This window comes from Carettochelys insculpta, chromosome 4, assembly GCF_033958435.1.
Source record: "Carettochelys insculpta isolate YL-2023 chromosome 4, ASM3395843v1, whole genome shotgun sequence".
Classification (NCBI taxonomy): domain Eukaryota; kingdom Metazoa; phylum Chordata; order Testudines; family Carettochelyidae; genus Carettochelys; species Carettochelys insculpta.
The window spans coordinates 134,425,586-134,448,159 of NC_134140.1; positions in this window are offsets into that span (position 1 = coordinate 134,425,586).

Genomic DNA, 22,574 nt, shown 5'->3' on the forward strand with positions numbered 1-22,574 from the left:
TGCCACATGCTGTTCAACTCTGGAAGTGCACTACTGTGATTTACACCTGCCACACAAAGCCAACAGTTGAAAAGTCAGCAGTCAAAGTCTGCTTAGTTTCCCCACCCTCTCAGTTCCACAGCCTCTTTCACCAAGCAGCACTAGAGAACTGGGGGATGAGGTAAAAGGTGTTGTAGAAAGCTGGAGTCTGCATGTCTCTTTTGGAAAAGGTATTTTCCCTAATGCTCAGATCAGAAAAAAAATCCCAACACCAAAGAAATTCATTGAACAGACCAGCTTGTGACTCACTTACTGACCCTGGTGTGCAGTTCCTCAAAGTGAGTCATCTGTCATGTCAGTGGGATTACTTGTATGAGTCACTGCTTGCTAATGGGAACTAACTAACCAGGCTGCCCCCCCTGATTTTCACTAATGAGTACAGGATTCAGTCCTTCTTGCGTGAGCAGGACAGAGCTCTGGGAAAGGCAAGGTGTGTAAAACGTGTATATGAAGGGTGGAGAGGCACAAGGGTATTGCAGTAATGGGGGCCATAAAAGGGCTAACTCACTGTCAGCATCGTCCCTTGCAGCTGGCATTGTAACCTTGTCACCCAGCGTCTCTGGTCCTGTGGTGGCTGCCTTTTCTCTGGACTCTGTCCTCCAGCCAGACCGCGTTTTGGTTCTGCACCTGTTACGTGGTCACCGAGTCCAACAAAATGTAATTCCAAGGCCATAGGAGGTCTCCAGCCCCAGACACCAAGCCCAGGAGGCATCAAATTCCACTGGCTCTGGACTTGCTTAATCTCCTTGTACCTTGGGGTTTCAGCCACTCTCCCAGTGGCTCAGAGGGGAAGTCAGGCCTTCCCTCTATGCGAGTTCCAGTCCAGGGGACTTAGGACAAGCTGCTATGTCTGTTTTCCTCAGACACCTCACTGCTGACTCACCAGCGTCATTCTGATCATGAGTCTTTGTTTGGGCCCTTCCCCTCCGCCCCTTCACAGGCACGTTATAATGAGCAACACCTCTCAGGGCTTCTCCCCCGAGTTCCTGCCCTTGTGGAAGGGTCAGCCAAAGGAGCTTGCTCCAGTCCTATATCTTCCACATATCTCCACTCTCTGGGGGCCAGAGTGTGACGATAGGGCTCTTCTCTCCCTGCAAACCCCTCCCCCTGTACTCAAGTCCCCACGCCCCTAAGGCTTTTACTTCCTCCAGTTTCTTCTGGGCTTGGAGTAAGCATCCTCTCCCTCAATCTCTAGTGCCATGAGTCTTCCTGACTCCAAACCCTTGAGTTGGGCTTGAAGCTTCAGACTTCTCCTAGTCCTTAGCCCAAGAGAGGAGACACCCGGATCCTTTTTTTCTGCTTGTTATGCATATGCTCCGTGCTCTTCCCTCCACCCCCCCGAAAACCCAGTTTGTCCCCATCTGTGCTTAACACTGTGCTGTGTTCTTCCTGGTGGCTTAATGGGGCCAGGCTCTTATTGAGCCATGGCTAACCAGTGTGGGGTTTATACACACCATCACAGGGCCTGATAAACAGCTGAGATTGCAGACACTGGAATGCCTGACCTCATAGACTCATACACTTTGGCTACGTCTACACGTGAAGCCTACATCGAAGTAGCCTATTTCGATGTGGCGACATCGAAACAGGCTATTTCGGTGAATAACGTCTACACGTCCTCCAGGGCTGGCAAAGTCGACGTTCAACTTCGACGTTGGGCAGCACCACATCGAAATAGGCGCTGCGAGGGAACGTCTACATGCCAAAGTAGCACACATCAAAATAAGGGTGCCAGGAACAGCTGCAGACAGGGTCACGGGGTGGACTCAACAGCAAGCCGCTCCCTTAAAGGGCCCCTCCCAGACACAGTTGCACTAAACAACACAAGATCCACAGAGCCGACAACTGGTTGCAGACCCTGTGCATGCAGCATGGATCCCCAGCTGCCGCAGCAGCAGCCAAAAGCCCTGGGCTAAGGGCTGCTGCCCACGGTGACCATAGAGCCCCGCAGGGGCTGGAGAGAGAGTGTCTCTCAACCCCTCAACTGATGGCCGCCATGGCGGACCCCACTATTTTGAAGTTGCGGGAAGCGCAACGACTACACGGTCCCTACTTCGACGTTGAATGTCGAAGTAGGGCGCTATTCCCATCCCCTCATGGGGTTAGCGGCTTCGACGTCTCACCGGCTAATGTCGATGTTAACATCGAAATAGCGCCCAACACGTGTAGCCGTGACGGGCGCTATTTCGAAGTTAGTGCTGCTACTTTGAAGTAGCGTGCACGTGTAGACACGGCTTTTATGGACAGAATGGAAGGTAGAATCCTCTAGTCTGACCCATGCAGAACTGTGCTGAGTTAGGGAAGTCCTCAAATCTTGATTTAAAGACTTCTTTTTGCCTGATCCCATATCCCCAATAACAGCACATATCCACTAACTGCTCTCTTTTAATTTCACTGTCTCTTTCCTTGGAAGCTGTGAGAATGTGTAAAAATCCAAAGCCCTTACAGTTATACACACCAGGAGTTCAGCCTTAGTACAGAGAAGGTGAAGAGATGACCTAGTTACAGTCAGTGGGGCTGACAGCCACTATGGGCCTCAGAGCAAAGTGGGAAGGGGGCCCAGCTTCAGACCACGGAAGGGGCAGAACGACTGGTGAAAATGTGGGGCCAAGACCAGTCAGCCCTTAGAGCTGCCCAGAGAGTGGTGCTGGGTCCCACCCTCACAGCTACATGGAATGACAAAGCCGTGGGCTGTTCAAAGGAGTCTGGCCCTCAGGTTGCCACCACTGCTACTTAATCCTTGCTCTCTGCTGTTAGTGGGCTTGGTTACAGTCTGTAAGTACCTACACAGGGAATTAAGTATTTCGTAGTGGGCTCTTCAATCGAGTAGCAGAAGATCTAACATGGTCCTGTGGCAGGAAGTTGAAGCTAGACACATTTAGACTGGATATAATGTGTAAATTATTAACACTGAGAATAATTAGCCATCAGAAAAATCTACCTGGGATCATGGTAGATTCTCTTTCACTGAGAATCTTAAAATAAATATTGTATTTTTTGCCCTAAGTGATGTACTTTAGAAATTATATTGGGTCAGGTCTCTGGCCTGTGTTGCACAGGAGGTCAGACTAAATGATCACAGTGGTGGTTCCTGGCCTTGGAATCTATGACTATGCAGGAAAAAGCTGGCACGCCAAACTGTTTCAACTGAGAAATGAGTTCACAGAAAAAAAAATCCTTGCCCTCTATTAGCTAATAACCTGTGGACACAGCACAATAGTGCTGAATGCTGAGTGAATTATGCATCTCACATAGCTTGAGCAGAATTAAGAGATGTCATCACCCGTGAATCAAATAAAAAACAAGGGGCAAAAATTCCTTTCTGAGAATTAAGTCCCAGGAGTATTAGATTAACTAATCAAAGACATAACAGATGGTAACTGCTGCTACTATGGCAGTAAGCCATGACATGCTGTGCATTTGTCACCTGAAAGTGCAGCCTGGAGTAGAAGGAATGCTCCATCAGTGAAATTACACAGAGGAGCATGGATGCTCTCCAGCCCAGAAGCTATGCTCCAAAAAAGTCAGGACAGCTTAGTCACCGGAATTAAGACTTGTTTGAAGGTATCCAGAACAGGTCCTTAAGAAAAGGAATGGTGAAAATGCAGATGGGCTGGGGACAGAGGCAAGGAGGAGGCACTGTAAATCGGGGCTGTCTTTTCAGCCACATTTTTGTCACATTTTAAGACCAACTCTCACTCCAGAACCCCATCATTGTGTGTGGAGTCTCTGAGCAGCTGCCCCAGCTGCAGATAGCAGGCGTGTTATGACATGGTTGATGTTCTTGTGGAAGCTTGCTGCTCAGGACACAAAACCTTCCTGCTGAGACCATTCTGGATGGACAAGTTGAACATGGGGGAAACTTGCATCTCTTGTAACTGGCCTCTGAAGATGAGCTGGAGCTATTGCACCCTGAGATAGAGGCGGTACTGAGCTCTCCCAAAATAACCTCTGCCGCTGGAAAGCAACAAAGTTCCCCTGAAGTTTGGGTGACTGTACACATTTAACCCTGCACTGGGGCAACAGGGTCTGACCAATCAGTGGGGCCTCACCTCTGCCAAGCGTGCTCAAGGCAGAAGGGACACATAGAGGGAGGAAGCCAAACTCTGTCTGGGCCACCTGAGGAGGAGGAAGGATGTGTGCTGTGGATTCTTGCAGCGGTTCCTGTGACTCTCCAAGGGGTGGGAACTGTAGACCTAGACTCTGCTGTGGATGACCAGCCAACAACAGAGACCAACTGGGATGCTGAGCAGTTGCCAGAAGGGGAGATGTGTGAGATGTGTCTTGCAGTAGGTGGCTCAGGAATGTATTAGCTGGTGATTGAACCCTTAACTGGGGACCTCCTGGCTTAATACGGGCCTGGGTTGCACCCTGACAGAGTAGGGAGGGCCTCAGTTCCCTCCCACCCCACTTGCCTGTTGATGTGGCTACTGCTTGTTTGTTCCGTCTCCTCTTGGGCCCTCCTTATTGCAATAGTTTGATCCCCCAGTAAGTCCTACTGATTGTGACAGGACATACCAACCTCACACTGAGCCAATGAAAGCACTGCTCCCACCTGACATGCAGATCCCCCTGGGACTGGCTCTGTAGGTCAGTTGTGAATTGTTCTGTTCTGACTCTGCCAGGTTGGGAGATCTTTTACTTCCCTTTCTGATAATTGTGCAGAGTACAATCAAAGTAAAGGAGGAAGATCTGTCCTGGATGCTGTCACACACTTACAGTCTAGCCTCCCATTGGGTAGGATATGAAACATAATTAGCATGTTTCAGGCCTCCAAATTCCTTTGTATGTCTACACTGAATTCAGAGGTCAGCTCGAGGTGCAGTGGTGTCCAATATTTAGGGTAGCCAACCCACAGCTCATGAGCCGCATGCAGCTCTTGGAGCCTTTAAATGCAGCTCCTTCTGAGACCCACACATGGGGAGTGCTGTCTGCCTGCTCTGCATACGTGACTCACTGCTTGGGGGGAGAAGTGCATGGTGGCAAGCAGCAGCTCTGGTGTGGCGCCAGCATTGAATTAGGACAAGAGACGGGGTGCCTGCCTCTGGGGGAGGGGGAGGGTATTAATTTGGAGTGAGTGAGCAGGAGGGCCTGACTCTATAACGTTTTGTATAATATAATGTGGTGAATAGGAGAAGGGGGTGACCACAAGTAATGGTGATCTTTGAATTCCTATTGGACATCACTGTTATAGTGGCTTGCATCAGCTACTCCTCCTCAGCAGCTGCCCTAATTTCTGGCCTATCCTGGATCTGTTTTTAAAGGGCCGCAGTGAAGATTTTTGGAAGCAATTAGTCACCTAAGTCTTGTTGAAATCCGGGCTCAGAGTATAATTCAGTAATGAAAAATATCAGGTCAAGCTCATCCCTGGCACAGTTTTGTTGAATTCAGGGCGTTGAGGATGAATCTGAACATCTGTGCTTCCAATATATGGAATTACCTATTCAGACAATGCCTTTAGGCACCATCCTTAGCAAGAGATAGAGCTGGCAGAGTCATCACTGGCAGGGTTATAGGAGGAACTGTGGCTTAGACACCCCTCTGAGCCAGTTTTCTGCCTACCTTCTAATCTGGGCAATAATCATCTGCTTTTGATCTCTGCCAGCACTGAATCGACTTCTTTGACACTGTTTTGGCAGTGCCGGCTGAAAGAGTGGGTGTTGCGGGGATTCAGAAGGCCTGGGTTCTGTTCTCACCTCTGCTTCCAGCCCGCTGGATGTCTTTAAACAAGTTATACTTCCTCAGTTCCTCCATCTGTATGCAATAAAACTCCTTTATAATGCTGGTGGAAAGCATCAAGGAAGAGTAAGAGTCTAGAGGACATCCACTCTGCGTTGCCATCTGGCCCATGTGTACAGAGGATGAGGGGGTTAAAAGGCTTCACAGCTTTCTTTTTTTTTTTTAAGTTGGCTCCTCCTGGGTGACGTTCAGCTGCTTCCTCATAACTAGGGGTGGCTACAGAGGATCGCCTCCAATCTAATGGATGATAGTTCTTCGGCTGAAAGATTGAGAGAGAGAAACAGAGTTATAATGGAATTGTTAGTTTTCACAGTGAACCACACAAATAATGTGTAATCTTTTTTCTACCAGAACAGATGATTGTTCCTCATTTACCTCCTGTGTTTACCCTCGGGCTGTCATTATATTAGTGGCATTTTTCTACTGGGATGGAACACCTGGTAGCCATAGCAACTAGATTTTCATATCCAGCCGTAAATTGTCCTGGTTCTAATTAGGTCATATATTTATAACAGCACAGACAACACTGGCAAAGCCAAAGCTGATATCTCTCCCTTACAGTTACCTACCTGAGTCCCTGATATCATAGATTACATCTGAAGGTGAACCCGACTACCTCCCATGCTGTCAAATGTCATCTAGTGTAGGAGAAAGGCTTTGTCATCTCTGTTGTTAAGTTCCAAACACTTTTCTTCACTAAATAGTGTTTATCCTACATGCAGTTAAATCAAACAATGATACCTTTCCTCTCCAACAAACTACCTGCTGGCTTGTTTTAAAAAGTATGTTTTTCTTTCATAACTTGAGTGTGAGTTTTTTGTACTAACACAGAGCCCTGAGTTCTTTCATAAGTTATTCATTACGACTTTTACAAATAGCAGGTGGCTGTTTTTACAAGCAGAAAGCCTGTGCAGTTAAACATAAGAATTTAGCGGTGCAATCTAGATAATCATAAACTATGTAACCTAAAGTAAATGACAGGTAAGTGATGAAACATGAATGCTCTAGGAAGCAAAACCAAAAAATGCACAATTCAAAAAGTTCAATGGCTTGGCGTGTTTGGCCCACAAATTATTTTCTCCTCCCTGAAACAATAAAACCCAGTGAATAATTTGAAGTCTGATTACACATTTTAAAAGAGATTGATGGGCTGGCAAGTAGCTGACGTTTGTTTTATTGTTCATGGAGTCGCTGTTTCGTAGTGCATTTGTTCTGGAGTCTTTGTAGCATGTCAAAAAGAAAAGACAAATAACTTCCACACGTTGGGCTACATTCTCTCAGGGACTTGCATGGAATTCTCTTGCCAGAAGTAAAAACTGAAGTAGCATCTGGGTGATGCTGCAAGGCATCTTTCAGCAGAACTCAGGGCAGGGGGCTCTTTAGACTATTGTTACTGCTTTGCTATTAGCAGTAGCCATACAGGCCTGCCAACAAGTGGGAGCAAAGGAGGCAATTGCCCTGGGACCCAGTGACCCTACTGGAGCATTGGCAGTAACTGGGGTCCTTGGCCTTTTAAATATCCTGAGGAATGTCATGCAGGGCACTCTGCAAGTCTCAGAGGGGTGCTGGGGAGTGGGAGGTGACAGCTAGGGTGATGCTGAGGCCTGGCTGTCCCAGCCCTGCCCCTTCTGCCTGAAGCTCCACCACTTCCAGGAATGTGGAGCCACCCCCACCCCAACCCCAGGGGGAGAGCAAGTTTGTCAGCTCCCCTTATTGCCATGTTATGATAGAGTCTAGTGGTCATAGTCATGAGCAAAGACAGCACTGTGTTACTCATTGCACGAACGCAGACCTAAAAGACCGGCTATTGAAGAAACTTTCACACCGGAAGTTAGATGATGTGAGAAAAAGGGTCAGTGCTAGTAGATAAAGTTAAATATGACACCTCTCAGTGTCAACTGATTAAACATGTACAGGGAGGTGGAGGCTTTCAAAGGTCCTTAAAGATATTTAAGGGACTATTTAAAACCCTCACAAGTGAAGTTTCAGAGCTTGAGGGTCTACAGACTTAGGCTCGAGCACCAACATTGACAAGAGCTGTGGATATTTGGGACTGGGCTGGAGTTCCACTTCTGACGTCCAGGGAAAGAGGTGGGCTTCCAAGCCTGATGTGTATGCTGCTGGGTGTTATTGCCTTAGTACAAGCTTGAGTCTGCACACCATACCCTGAGACTCAGGGGGTTGGGAGAATAAGTTCCACTAGGAATTGAGCTACCTTGAATTCTTTACCAAACAAAAAAACACTCCTTAGGCATTTGTGAAAGTCCCACTCTGAAAGCTCACCGTTGTGTTAAATAAAGTTTTCAGTTTCCCAGTGTGGAGAAGTAGAGCTGGGTGGAATTCTTAGGCCAACACTTTATTTTCTTTTTTTTTTTGGCAAAAAATGCAGATTTGGCAACATACATATGCTTGGGGAATCTACATTAGTTTTTCTGAATTGTTCATTTAGAAATACAAATCCAAAAAAAGGAAATGCTTCAGTTTGGTATTTTATTAAATAAAATATTTGCCTGCAAATAGTTTTATATTTAAGTAAAACCTCAAACCTTTAAAGAGTCTAAAAAGCTGACTGAAACATTTCATATGTAGTCAAATAAAATTTTTTGTTCAACCCCAAAATTCTGTCTTTACTACTGGATTCACTGAAGATTTTTTTAATAAATTGCTTTTCAGTTTGATATGAAATACTTTTCACTTTTTTTGGAGTTGCCAGTGAAGTGAAAAATCATTAATTTCACAGCTCTGTTTTCTTTGCTATAGATGAGGTTTAAAAGAATGAGGCCGCTGGTGATTTTATTTACATTGATGTAACGCTATGCATTTTATTCCTGACATACACACATGGGACATCTGAACGGCACCCAGAATTTTGGGGCAAAAAGATTCCAAGGCAGACAGTAAAGACAATACTGTATGCTAGTAGCTAGGGGAAAGTGGGAACATACATCCTGCAGTGGAGGATGTGCGTATGTAAGGGTATCTAAAGCTGCTTTCCATTTTTACCATTTTTCCTACAGCTGTGTGTTGTGCTAATTCTAATGTGGTCTGCCTCCAGACTAGCAGAAGATGGGAATGCAAGAGGAATCACAAAGGTTTCTATTTTCTGTTAAATCCCCAATAAACCTGACAATAAAAACAATGGTGCATATGCCTTTTGGAGCATCTGAGGCACAGCCCAGTTCTGAAAACAGAAGAAAAGAGTCCTGAGCCCAGTTCTGTGTGCTATTTAGAGCTGGTCTTTTAACACTGATTTCACAATCATGTAATACCTCACAGAATAATTGATCGTATTGTTGAATTTAAAAATAACTTCCTGTTGACTCCTATTGACATTTAATGGAAGCTAAGTCCCTATCTCACTCACTGGGTGCTCAGAAGTCCACTCCCATCACGATTCCTGTAACACTTTCAACAGCAGTGCATGAGAGTGAATATGATCTTCTGGGCAGTCAGCTGCAATAGTTTGGTGGAGGGTTTTCTGTTTCTTGAATAAACTTCCAGAGACTGCTGCCACATAATCAAGGCAGGCAGGCACCTAAATTTAATTAAGAGCTTTCCTGAAGCAGCAGCCTAATCAGGCACCTGCAGTCAATTAAACACCAGCCACTTCAGATAAGGAACGGGAAAGGAGAAGAGTGAAGGACCGAGAGGAGGAAGTGCATTTCTGGAGAGCTGAGGAAAGTATGTCTGTGCTTATGCAGGAAAGATTTGCTCAGTTACCTGTGAGAAAGTACTAGCGGGTGTTTGGGGAAGCGGCAAAGGGAAAAGACTGCTGTGTTAGGGCTGGGTGTGGAACCCATCAGTGGGTGATGCTAGGTTTCCACCCAGCCCTTTCAACACCACAGAAATGCTGCTCCTGGAAAGGGGGTCCAGGATTATGGAGGGATTCATCCCAATCCTTTGACTGTGCCAATGATGAAGATGTCTCAGTAAGCTGTGACCCTGCCCTCCAGAAAAAGGAAGGTGGCATTGTGGAGGCTAACAGTGAGCCTCTAAGGCTTACCATAACTGCCTAGAAGCGCAGGGCCCAAGGGCATGGCCAGAGATTAGTCACATTATTTTGAGGTTCCAGTTTTTTTCATGGAAAAAAAAAAAAAGCCTCAGTTTTGTCCCTCCGCAGAACGGAAACTTTTTTTTTTTTTTTAACCTCATGAAAACTCTTGCAGGATGGAAAGATCACTTGCAGGCCATGAGGTGTTCAAATTACAACTGCCTCTTACTAGCCGTGTCTACACGTGCACGCTACTTCGAAGTAGCGGCACTAACTTCGAAATAGCGCCTGTCACAGCTACACGCGTTGGGCGCTATTTCGAAGTTAACTTCGACGTTAGGCGGCGAGATGTTGAAGTCGCTAACCCCATGAGGGGATAGGAATAGCGCCCTACTTCGACGTTCAACGTCAAAGTAGGGACCGTGTAGTCATTGCGCGTCCCGCAACGTCGAAATTGTGGGGTCCTCCATGGCAGCCATCAGCTGAGGGGTTGAGAGACGCTCTCTCCAGCCCCTCAGCTCAATGGTAGATGCATGGAGCGGCCCCTTAAAGGTTCCCTCCCCCTCACTTCCTGTGCAGGAAGCTGAGGGAACGTGCAGGCGGCAGCCCAGACACGCGGCCAGCCTGCACGTCCCTCAGCCATCCAAACCAGCCACCCCACCTGCGATGGCTGCCCGGCAGCCCCCCCAGCGCCCCCAGGGTACCCCCCCGAAGGGGAGCCAGGGCAGCCAGCCCAGCCAGGCGGGCAGCCAGGCTGGCAAGCGGCAGCAGGGACCCTCCTGGACGGAGGCCAAGCTGCGGGACCTGCTGGGGCTCTGGAGCGAGGAGGAGGTGCTCCAGGTAATGGGGAGCAAGAGGTGGAACGCGGATGCGTTCGCTCGGCTGGCCGAGGGCCTGGCTGCCCAGGGTCACCCTGCCCGCACTCCTGATCACGTCAGGAGTAAGGTCAAGGAGCTGCGGCAGGGTTACTCCCGGGCCCGGGATGCGGCCAGCCGATCTGGGGCCGCCCCTGTCACTTGCCCCTTTTACAGGGAGCTCAGGGACATCCTGGGCCCCCGGCACACCTCCTCCCCTCCAGCCACCCTTGATACTTCGGCCGAGGAGCCCCAGCAGGCCCTGCAGCCGAAGTCCGCCCCGGAGGCAAGCCCCGCACCACGGGGGCCCCCCCCCCGGAGCCCACCCCTGGGACATTGCGGCAGGAGGAGGAGAAGGAGGAGGAGGGGGGCTCCTCTTCCACAGAATCCAGGCTGCAGATCCTCCTCCTGCCATCCCAGAGCAGCAGCCGGGCCTCCGCCCCCCGGGGATCTCCAGACCGTGGGAGTGGACCGACAGGTATGTACCCCCCTCTGGTGTACACCCCTGGGCTTGAGGGGCAGGGGTAATAGATATGTGTCCAGGGCTCCCCACATGCTCACATGGCCATGGCCCCAAGGACAGCAGGGCCATGTCCCTCACAGCAGTGCATCAGCCCCTGCCCCCGCCCACCACGACAGTGCCATGCCCCATCCCCGGGGCAGGGGGGAGCGGAACCTCGAGGGGCCCCCGGGAGGAGGGGGTGGGACACCCCGCAGCAGCAGCAGCATGTGATGGAGTGGGGGGAGTGCAAAAGGGAGACTCAGGCTACATATGAGCAACAAGAGCCGAATAGCTCCCAGGGGCAAAGGATGATCCTGGGGCTACAGCTGGCAGGTGACACCTCTGCCCTGAACAAACAGGAGGGAGGAGCCGAGCTGACTTGGAACTGGGGGGGGAGGGCGGGGGCCACAGGTAGAGGCTAGGGGAAGGGAGAGCTGGAAGGCAGCCAGCCTGAGGAGGGGGAAAGCTGCATCCCCAAGGGGCACCCCTTGGGGTCTTCTCCCCAGGACCGGTTGGAAGGACTGTCTCTTCCGATAGCTGGTGCTGTCACTCCTGGGAGAAACTGGGCATCTGTGGCCTAAGAAACTTCTCCTGCTGTCAGACCCTGCGGAGTGAAGTGAGAGTCGCTCCCACCAGGGGACGGGGTGCAGTGCAGGGGGACCCCTGAACCCCATCCATCACAGCAGCATCTCCTGGGGACAGGGATGGGGAACCTGCAGCAGAGGGCTGGGGGGACAAAGGCCACGGCTCGGGGCCCACACTAACGCCTGTCTCCATTCTTCTTCCCCCCCTCCTCTCCTCTGTCCCGCACCTGCACCATCAGAAGGACCGGAAGAGAGCGCCGGCGAGGCATCAGTGGTCCCGGAGAGCCCTCCGGGGCCATCGCTCCAGGTAAGCCCCTCGGCTGAGGACCGACCGGCCCCACGGCGGGCTAGACGGCGGACCCCACGCCACCACCAGCCGACGGCGACTGACCCCCAGCTGCTGGCCATCCACCGTCGGCAGCTGGAAGTCGCGGAGCAGCACCTGCAGCTGCAGGAGCGGGCGCTGGCCTGGCGCCAAGAGGCATGGGGGGCCTACATGAACACTTTCAACCGCCTGGTGGACTACCTGGCCCCACATGCCGCGCCGGCCGCCGCAGCGCCCAACGTGCCTGCTCCACCCGCCGCACCACCAGCTGCTCTGCCCGTCGCCGTCCCGTCCGCCGTCGCCCCACCATCCACCGCCGAGGGCCGGAGTGCCGAGGGACCCCTGGAGCCAGCTGAGACTCGCCGGGCATATCTTCCGGTCTGGCCCACCCCCAGCCAGCCCCGAACAGGGCTGCGGCCGCGGCGGGGCTCCCGGCCGCCCATGCCCAGTGCCGAACTTTAGGGGCGAGGGGCCCGGGACGTGGCCCCCCCGCTTGTATATAGTTTGAACGTATTATTTTGTGTCCCCCGTTTGCCCCATCCCCCCCATGTAAATAGTTCTCCCCTTTATCCTCCCTGGTTTTCTTTTTATTAATGAGCACACTTTTTTCTTACTATTGTTTTATTTGTACATATTACTTTGGTTCCACACGTTGTATATAGTTTGTTCTTGTTTTATATATTTATAGTTAAAAAAAAAAGTTCTCAAAGAAAAAGCAGTTTAAGTTCAGCCACAAGTGTGTGCTGTCATTTGTCCAGGAAAAGTGGGAGGCGGGTGCGGTTGGGTGCTCCATGGTGTGGGCGTTGGGGCAGGAGTGTGGTGGAGGAAGGGGCGGGCAGTGGGGGGCCTGGCAGAGTTCACCCCGCGGCCTCATCATCGAAGTGGGCCCGCAGGGCCTCCCGGACCCGGGTCCCTTTGGGGTCCACCTGCCGACTGGGGGCAGCGTGTGGCTGCATGTCGGCCCTGCCAGCCTCCACAGCCCAGCCGTGGAAAAAGGTCTCCCCTTTGCTCTCCACCAAATTGTGCAGGGCGCAGCAGGCACCCACAATCAGGGGGATGTTGTTGGGGCCTGCATCCAGGCAGGTCAGGAGACATCTCCAGCGTCCTTTCAGGTGGCCAAATGAGCGCTCCACCACCTGGTGCGCGTGGTTCAGGCTCTCGTTGAAGCGCTCCTGGCTAGTGGAGAGATGGTCCGTGTACAGGTGCATGAGCCAGGGCCGGAGGGGGTATGCCGCATCTGCGATGATGCAGAGGGGCAAGGTGGTGTCCCCCAGAGGGATCTCCCACTGGGGGATGTAGGTCCCCGCCTCCAGCCGGCGGCACAGGCCCGAGTTCCGGAAAACCCGGGCGTCGTGGGTGCTGCCAGGCCAGCCCACATAAATGTCCTGGAAACGGCCCCAGCTGTCCACCAAGGCCTGGAGGACCACAGAATGGTAGCCCTTGCGATTCAGGTATCGTCCTCCACTGTGATGCGGGGCGCGGATGGGGATGTGAGTCCCATCCAGAGCCCAGAAGCAGTTGGGGAAGCCCAGGGTGGCAAAGGCTGCGATGGTGGCATGTGGGTCCCCCAGCCTCACGAGCCTGTGCAGGAGCATGGCGTTGATGGCACGCACAACCTGCAGGGAAAGCACATGGGACAGCACCAATGAGGGGTGAGCAGGGTGTGCGTGGCCCTGCCCTGCCCTCCCCCGCCCTCCCCTGCCCTCCTCTGCCCGGGACCCCCTGCCCTGCCCTGCCCTCCCCCCGTGGGTTCTCTTACTTCTATGAGGACAGCCCCGACGGTGGCCTTGCCAACACCAAACTGCTGCCCCACGGATCGGTAGCTGTCTTGAGTGGCCAGCTTCCAGACAGCAATGCCGACCCGTTTCTCCACTGTGAGGGCACGCCGCGTGGCGGTGTCCTGGTGCCTGAGTGCGGGGGTGAGCCACTGGCACAGCTCCATAAATGTCTGCCAGCTCATCCTGAAGTTCCTGAGCCAGCGGTCATCATCCCACTCCCCAAGCACCAGCCGCTCCCACCAGTTGGTGCTGGTGGGGTAGCTCCACAGCCGCCGGCGTGTGAGGCGGGGGTGGGGTCGGGGTGCTGCAGGGTTGGGGGTTGAGCCCTGCTGCCCTGGGGGCAGCTCCTCCTCCGGTGTAGCAAGGAGGTGCTCAGCTGCCTCCCGCATGGCATGGAGCAGGGCAAGCCCTGCTCCTGCCGGGAGGGCTGGTTGGAACTCTGGCTGCTGCTGCTGCTGCTGGGGGTCCATGACTGCGTCGCCCGGGGCCTGTGTGCCTTTGGCTCCTCAGACCGCATGCTGTGCAGGCTGAGTGTGTCTGGGAGGGGCCCTTTAAGGGAGCGGCTAGCTGTTGCCCCGGAAGCGCTAGTCCGCCCTGTGACCCTGTCTGCAGCTGTGCCTGGCATCCCTATTTCGATGTGTGCTACCTGGGCGTGTAGACGTTCCCTCGCTGTGCCTATTTCGATGTTGTGCTGCGCAACGTCGAAGTTGAACATCGACGTTGCCATCCCTGGAGGACGTGTAGATGTTATTCATCGAAATAGCCTATTTCGATGTCGCTACATCGAAATAAGCTATTTCGATGTAGGCTTCACGTGTAGACGTAGCCACTATGTACTAAGGTGCCGCTGTGCTGAATGGCTTAATATTCATAGCTAGGACTTTTGTGTGTTACCATAATAGTTCGCTGATATGCCCGGGCCATTTTTACTATCTTTCTCAAACTAATAGAACCATTCAGATCTGGAAGTGTAAATACTCTAGTCTAATGTGGTTTTTAGGCTATGAAAGGCAATAATCATGTATGATTTGATTGTAGCCATTAAGCAAAGAGGGTTTCTGTCACAGAGAAAAAAATAATTAGTGGAAAACAAAGTAAAAGACATAATTAAAAAGAAAATGAACATTATAGGCCTGCTCTCTTCAACTATTTTAACTGCAGAAGTTATATCAAAATCTTAGTTTTTATAAATATAAAAAGTAAATAGGAACTGGCTGAAAACCAGAAAGGGAACTAAAAAGACTACCAACTTTTCAAAATCTCAAATTTTGCAGACCTCTCATGACATTTGGGCTGCCTGACTCATGATTTTCAAATATGTGAGACTGGCAATAATGCATATGTCCAGTTAATGTTTTATCTGTAGTTTGCATATTTGTGGAGAATGCACTTCTGACAGCATAAGCAGATGTTATGCCAGGTTTGAATGTAAGTCATATAATCATTTTTAATGTGCTGCACCATTAGGATGTTATGAGGGAAGAAAGACCATACTGATGTTTTTAAAAAGGCTCCAAAGGTAATCCTGTTAATTACAGGTCGGTAAGCCTACCTTCAGTACCGTGCATGCCGGGTCAAGCTATAGTAAAGAACACAATTATAAGATGCATAAATGAATACATAATATTGGGGAAGGGCCTACACAGCTTTTGGAAACAGAAATCATTCCTCACAATCTACCAGCATTCTTTGGCAGTGTCAACAAGGATATGGATGAGGGTGAGCCATTAAAAATAGTATACTTCTATGGTCAGACTTTGACAAGTCCAACACAAAAACTCTTAATCAAAGTATGCAGTAGAGAAGGAAGGTCTTCTCATGGGTCAGTAATTGACTAAAGGATAGTTACATGGAACATATAGGCCGTGTCTATACTAGCCAAAAACTTCGAAATGGCCATGCAAATGGCCATGTCGAAGTTTACTAATGAAGCACTGAAATACATATTCAGAGCCTCATTAGCATGCAGGCGGCCACGGCACTTCGAAATTGACGCAGTTCGCAGCCGCGCAGCTCGTCCAGACGGGGCTCCTTTTCAAAAGGACCCCTGCTACTTCAAAGTCCCCTTATTCCTATGAGAAGATGGGAATAAGGGGACTTCGACGTATCCAGGGTCTTTTTGAGAAGCAGCCCTGTCTGGACGAGCCGCGCAGCTGCGAACTGCGTCAATTTCGGAGTGCCCCAGACGTCTGCATGCTAATGAGGTGCTGAATATGTATTTCAGCGCTTCTTTAGTAAACTTCAAACTAGTGTAGACATAGCCATAGAGAGGTGATAGCAGAGTCTCCAAAGGGTCTATACTGGGACATGTGCTGTTCAGCATTCAAAAATGATCTGGAAAAAAGGGGAAACAGTAAGGCTATGTCTACGCAGCAGCATTATTTTGGAATAAGCTATTCTGGAAGAGGTTTTCTGGAATAGTTCATTTCAAAATAGTGCATCTACACACAAAATACATATTGAAATAACACTCAGCTATTTCAAAATAGAGCCTCCACACTGACTGGCCATCCAGGGCACCCTGGGGCTGCATGTACACTGCTCCTCCCTTTCAGAAGTGATAAGTAAACGCAGCAGATTGCAAACGCTAATGAGGTGCTGATATGAATAGTCACTGCCTCATTTGCATAATGTTATCCACTCACTGCTTCAAAAGTGCTGCTTTCAAAATGGAAGCTAGCCATGTAGACAGGGTTACTTCAGAAAGAAGCCCTGTTTTGGAAAGTACCCTTCTTCCCAAAACAAATTGTGAAGAAGGGTGCTTTTGAAAGTGGGGCTTCCTTTTGATGGTACCTCATTTACACGGCTAGTTTACATTTCAAAAGCAGCACTTTCAACATGGTGCATGGCTGTCATTACACAAATGAGGCTCTGACTATGCATAGCAGTGCCTCATTAGCATTTTTGGTCTACTGCATTTGCATACAGTAGGAAAGGTAGTGGTTAGGGTAGCCATGGCCTGGGTGGGGCTGGAGTCCTTCTATTTCAAATAGCTCCTATTTAGAAATACCTTTTGGGTGCGTCTACACTTGCGTTCCTCTTTCAAAAGAGGTATGCAAATGAGGTAAATTGAAATGCAAATTAGGCACAAATTTGCATATCTGACACCTCGCCTGCATGTTCTTATTTTGAAATAGCTTCTTTCAAAAGAAGAAAACCAGTGTAGACACTGCTCTTTGGAAAGTAAACCCCATCTTCAAAAGAGCAGTGTCTACACCGGTTTTCTTCTTTTGAAAGATATGCAAATTTGTACATCATTTGCATTTCGAGAGGAATGCAAATGTAGACACAGCTTTCAGAATGGCCATTTCTACACAGGCCACTTACTTGGGAAGTAGCATGCTAATACATGGAGCAAAAGATGCTAATGAGGCACAGATGCAAATTCCCCTCACCTCGTTAGCAATAATGTCACGTGATTTGGAGTCCAGAAGACCATTCTTCTGGATTCCAAAATGCCATGTAGAAGCATGGCCCTGGGGAGGCTTCTGGAAGGAAGTCCTCCTTCCAGAGGCCCCTTCTTCCCAAAAATTTTGCATCTGCACCTCATTATCATCTTTCGCTCCATGTATTAGCACGCCACTTCTGAAGGAAGTATGGGCCTATGTAGAAACAGCCCAAAAGATCACTGTTTCTATTTTTTTTTTTAAACTTTGTTAAATTGTAAAATTAGTCACATTGTCACCTGGGTGTGCAGCTATAGCTTACAATTTTAGGCCATATCTGTCAATCCTGTTGACTACTCTGATAGCAAATGCTTGCAGTTTCATGACATCTCCATAAAAAGTCTAGCAAACAATAGTGCACAACTGTAACATACTGGATATACCTTAAAACTTGTGGGAAGCACTTCTTGGATTATTTACTGGAGATGTCAATGGCTCTTGAAAAATGAATGTTGTGCTCTTTAAAATACTTTATAAGTATGTTGCATATATATCAATATAAATATATTGGTAGAAACAGGATAGGAGGTTAGTGCATTTTCTGAAAGAAACCGTGTTTTACTTTTTTTTCCCCCAGAGGCTACATATTTAGAAATTTCAGAATAAATGAAAATAGTTCTGTCAGCTTTTACTGTGCAATCTACCCTTCCATCAAAGTGGTGGTACTGTCCTTAATAGCATGACACATATTTTTTGATGTTCTGTTGCAGTATTTCTGTTAGGAGGGACGCATGGAATTTTGAAAAAAAATATTTTGTATGAAGCTTTAGCAGCACCTTTTACACTTAATTTATGATTAGGAGCCTCAGTGTGATGTATGAAATTAACTTTACCATGGATCTCAACATCAGTGTCACACTTACAGTAGCTGAAAAATGCATCGTTATCTCCTTTCTGACTTCTTTTAATTAATTTAAATTCTTCTTCCCATGTGGCTGAGAACATCCCTTTTTCTCAGCATGGCGATTCTTGAGATGATCTCATTTTTTATATTTAATTATCCTTCCTGGTACTTATTGCAAGAAAAATATTAATGGAATGATGGGGACATGAAACATACCAGAAGGAGCTATCCAAAGAATGGAGATTATGAGCTTACTGCATCCTGAAATACAAAACTTTGTGCACAAATGTGGTATAAAATTGATAGTGGCCATGAATAATTTTTCTTTTCCACTGGTCTGAGTCTGTCACACTATGGATACCACTACATGGCATGCTGCTGCTGGCATGGTCATGCAAATGAGGGAACTTGGCAATGCAAATGGCTGCTTATTTGCATAGTCACATACCTCATTTGCATAGTCATGCAAGATTGCTGTCCCAGCAGAGGCTTCTGTCTTCACAAAACAAACCGTATAGACAGGGAGTTTGGACAAAACCCCTCCTTGCTGGCTGCCTCTTGTTCCTCATTTTCTTTTCAGAAATAAGGAGCTGTCAGCAAGGCCGGGGTTTAGTCAGCAAAACCCCATCTTCACAACTTGTTTTGTGATGACAGAAGCCTCTACTTGGACAACGATCTTGCACAACTATTCAAATCAGGTGCACAACTATGCAAATGAGCAGCCATTTCCATTGTCGAGTGCCCTCATTTTTCCTGACCCTTCTGGCAGCAGTGCACCATGTAGACTTAGCCTGCATTTTTAACTTATTTTGCCCCTTCCAATCTAGTTATCTAGGTATAATTTCTCTGATGAGTTGGCTAAAACTTTCTGCCTTTCTCTAGTGACCTATCAACTTATTTGCAACAGTCTGTTTTCAGCCTGGTGATTTATTTATGTCACTACTCCTATCTTTCAAAAAAATAAGGTCTCCCTCAATGCATTAAGTACCCATATCAGACCAGGCTTTTGCTACACTGAATAGTTTCAGGGAAAACGTTCAGACTTCGATCTGTTCATGAATTGTTTGTGTAACTGGCCATCCAGATACATAGTGGCATTTCCGCTCCCTGGTTGGGTGACCAGCATTTCTTTACCAGTAGAATAGTGTAGGTATGTATATAGTCCATGTCACCATGATAGCAAAGCATCTTGTGCCCATCCACACATGGTTATCTAACCAAAGATCAGCTGATTCTCATGAACAGTTGTATGAACAAAAGCCTGAGAGTCTTTATAAACATCGTGACGTCTATTTCTATTCAAAGGGGCAGCACAACGTCCAGCAAGATTTTAACGGTGTATCGCCTTATAGAATCATAGAACACTAGAACTGGAAGGAACCCCAAGAGGTCATCAAGTCCAGTCCCTGGCCCCAATGGGAGGACCTAGCACCATTCTAGATCATCGTTGTTAGATATTTATTCAACCTCTTCTTAAATATCTCCAATGATGGAAATTCTAAAATCTTTCTAAACAATTTATTCCAGTACTTAACCATCCTGACAGGTAGGAAGTTTTCCTAATGTTCAACCTAAACCTTCCTTGCTGCAATTTCCGCCCATTGCTTCTTTTCCTATTATCAGTGGCTAAGCAGAATATTTTTTGCCCTCTTCCTTGTAACACCTACGTTGCTATTATATCCCCTCTTCACCTTCTCTGCATAGATGTGAATTGCTACACACAGTAAATATATGGACTCAAGCCCAGCTGAACTGACTTGTAGTTTGTAACGTCAATGAATTGCAGCCATGCACAACTCTGGTGTATTATTCCATGCAATGGTGATAACTCCAGCTCCCTTTCCAAAAGATGTACACATGGGCACTAAAATGAATTCCAGCCATTTGCTGATTTTTATTCTATTTTAAATTCCTGTCTTCACCTCTGGCTAATGTTTAAATCAAGCAAGTGATTGCACAATATCAGAAAAATGTTTCCTGACTCCCACAAAACATAATTCCCTGCTGTAAACTTCAGCAGTAATTCAATTTACAAGTTATCAATGTAGATGTTCAGGAAGGGGCCTGCTTTGGACAAGAACCTTGACCTCTGGGGAGCCCACTCAGGAGAGAGTCAGGTGCTGCCCAGCTGGTTAGCAGAGCACCCACAGCCACCAGCATGTGTTTCTATTGGTGGTGCACATCCCCACATGCCTTGCCACACAGAACAAAATGTATCTTTCCCATGGGTGGAAAAAATTAGAGGGAACCCTGGACAAGAAAGGGTGTTCTTAGCCCAGAGCACTATTCCTTTCCGTTCTTTTCTCCTAACACCAGCTAAAAAGCAGACTAAAAGTAGAACAACTGATGCATAGCACCTTCTTCAGATGTAGAGCCAGAAGACAGATGGATGGACATATGCAGAGTGGCGCATAACTGCTAATGCAGACATTAGCACTCAACAACATGACACCCGTTTGGGATGGTTTTGGAGGCATTTATTTTTATAAATAAAATGTTGGCACCCTGGGATCAATATAATCCGGCTGTCATGCTGGTTGTATCAAGATATTTAAAGTGATGCTGGCCCCATTTTTTCTCCTGGAACCTTGCTGAAATTCAAAAATAATAAGCCCTCTCAGTTTTGCTGGGCAGATGTATCTATGAAGACTAGGGGGTTATAATGTTTTGAAGAGGCAAGGCTCTGAATGTAGAACTAGAACTGGATTTATTTATTATTATTATTATTATTATTATTATTATTATTATATATGAAGGGTTTAAATTCGTAACATAATATACATTCATAATGTGACTATATATTCATTTTTTTCATCTGAGGATGTGTGTTTCACCTGCAAAATCTGAGGTGTTAGTCTCCAAGGTGCCATAGGACTGCTTGTTATTTATGAAGCTACAGACTAACAGGGCGACTTCTCTGCAACTATTCCTGATGTGGGTTCCTCCATTTTTACATAGGGAGGTTTCCAAGTTGTCTCAGAGCAAAGTGTAGGTCATCCAGAAGTCAATGAGGGCCCGCACCTGAAAGCAAAGCAAAATCTGAAATTATTCATCCCGTAATGTATGTCAGTCTAGGTTTTGATTATCTGCTGAGGATGATGCTATGGGAGCTCTAAGAGATTTATGAACACACACACAAAGTCTGGAGCATCAGTCCACCTCACACTTCTTTCCCCTGTTGGGTTTAAGCTGGGAAGGTTCGTGAGAGGGGATGGTAGACTTTGACTGGAAGGTGGTAACAGGTATCACCCATGCTCTTCCAGAACGTTTGGAATTGAGATATATAGCTGTATCTAACAGCTGTTGTGAGCTCAGAGGCTTGGCTATTCCACATAGCTAAAAGGGGGGTCACCCAGTAAGCTGACCAGTGCTGTGCAGCACCCTCATCCGAAATAGTCTCAGGGTGGCCTCAGAGGCTGAGGGAGGTTAGACATGGCTGGAGATGACTATTTGCCCGCTTCTCACTCACTTTCTTCAGGACAGAAGGGTTAGAAACCAGGCAGCCAGATCATTCACACAGGTATTTTAAGCAGTGAACAGAGTAACATATCTTTCAACATGCCCAGCAGTGAAGGTTGTGTTGATGATTTTGGACAGTAGAGGGTCCAGCACATTATCCCTGGACTCTGCTCTTCACTCCGAACAAGCTCTGAATTGGACTGTCATTCTGCCCCCTTGCACACGTGCTATATGATACAGCCTTTGACATGGTCAAATCATCCCTGAGCTACAAGACCTCTGAGTCATTCAGTGCACAAGTGGGACAGTGGAAGAGAGACACTTGCAAGAGGGGAAATATTGTTCTCTTGTGCTTAGTCTGAGATTTAGGTCTGGCCTCTGCTTCTGGCTCTGCCAGTTCCTTCCCACCGTGGTGTTAAGCAAGACTGAATCATAATACGTAATGGTCAAATTCAGATTGCATCGGCAGCCGCAGATGCGGGACTCGACATTTCTGAGTGCTTAGCTGTGTAAGTTTAACCTTCTCTTACTTTTACACTATCAGCATAGAGTCAGATAAGAAATTGTCTGTTTATACATGAATAATCATATCAGTAGGAATAGTTTCTTCCCAAACTGTAAAGTGAAAAAAACCAGTTGTCTGATCACACCTGAAGACATGAACAAAAAATAATCTGGACATGTGTAACCCCAGGGTCACTGAGACTGTACACTAAGGACGGTGCAGTCTGTGCTCTACTACACCAGCTGAGTCCCAGCTGGTGCTTATCTCCTATGGTAGAGCGTGGGGCTTTAGCTGCTACGGGCACAGGTTTGATCCCTCATACTGACCCCCTAAGTCAATCTGTATTACACATGGATCAATCACAAGTCTCATTTGGCAAGCTTGTTAATGAATATTTGTCCCCTTGGCTACGTCTACACGTGCACGCTACATCGAAATAGCTTATTTCGATGTAGCGACAGCGAAATAGTCTATTTCAATGAATAACGTCTACACGTCCTCCAGGGCT